This window comes from Pterocles gutturalis, unplaced genomic scaffold (assembly GCF_000699245.1).
Source record: "Pterocles gutturalis isolate BGI_N339 unplaced genomic scaffold, ASM69924v1 scaffold9415, whole genome shotgun sequence".
Classification (NCBI taxonomy): Eukaryota; Metazoa; Chordata; class Aves; order Pterocliformes; family Pteroclidae; genus Pterocles; species Pterocles gutturalis.
In genome coordinates this window covers 7,902-9,083 of record NW_010145956.1, presented here as the reverse complement: position 1 = coordinate 9,083, position 1,182 = coordinate 7,902, and positions in this window count along the sequence as shown.

Sequence of the window (1,182 nt, the reverse complement as noted above, 5' to 3'; positions counted from 1 at the left end):
CAGCCCAGCCGTTGATCTGCAAGGAGTGAACAATTTGTCGGACTTGGAAGAGAGCTGATGGTTTAAGGGATGGTTCCATGCCTGAACCTTTCATCCTGTACTAAGTAGTGAGGTTGCACTAATACATTTGACTGTTTAAAAGCCATCAGTTTGCAAGGTACGTGTGAGACTGATGTATTTGGAAGAAGATGGTAAGAAGCTGTGTGGGATCTCTGCTTCTGAGCTGAGATGATGTGTCTGGGGAGCTCTGACAGTAATAATCATTATTCTAAATCTTAATGAAAATATCTGTACAGTTTGTGTTTTGTGACAGAATTTTGCAATGTTGAAGGCTTTTGTAAGCTTGAAATAAATTTTATATTCTGGAATTTGTGGTGTTTATTTCATTATTTCATCAACAAAATGGTTGGTTTTGGTGTGTATTTTTCAACGCTGCTCTTTTCTTTAGAAAAACGAGAAACATTTAAGCATGCATGCTGATACGATGGGGGGGTTTGTTCTTGCTGGTCTGTTCCTAGAAGAGATGATGGCATTGATTAAACGTGGAATTTCAAAGGCATGTGGCAGCTTGGAAGATGCAACATACTTTCTAAGGCAGGGGGAAACAGATGTTTCCCTTTATTAAAATTGTAATGAAAAATGTTAGCAAAGTCTGCATGTATTAAGTGGTTAGAAAATGTGTGATGAGCGGTGGCAGTGTGTGTAATTCTTCATGTTTTAGGACTGAAAGCAGTAAAATAATTCAGCCCTAAAGCACAGCTTCTGCAGCGCAGACACACAGCGTGTTCTCTAAATGATTTAAAATGTACATGCAGCACGCCAGCGAAGAGTAAGAGCTTCCCAGCAATCGTTGCACTGGGGATGGATGGGAGTGTTCAGTTCCTTCGAGCTGTTTTTCCTTCACCCAAAGATGGGAAGGTCCCTGGTCCTGTCCCAGTGGAATGCTCGCTGGCCTGGGGCTGTAGCAGGTTAAGTGTCGTCTCTGGTCTTTCCTCGAGGACCATATGTTTCATCTGCCATCTCCTGATCACCGATGTGATTAATTCCACTGTCGTTCCTGCTGCTGCACCCTTGTTTCCTTTACACGCCACAAAGGCTTCGGTAATAAGCTGGGTTTTGGGAGGTGGGAAGGGGAGGTCTGGAGAAGCTTCATCACTCGGTTAATTTTCAGATACATCGACA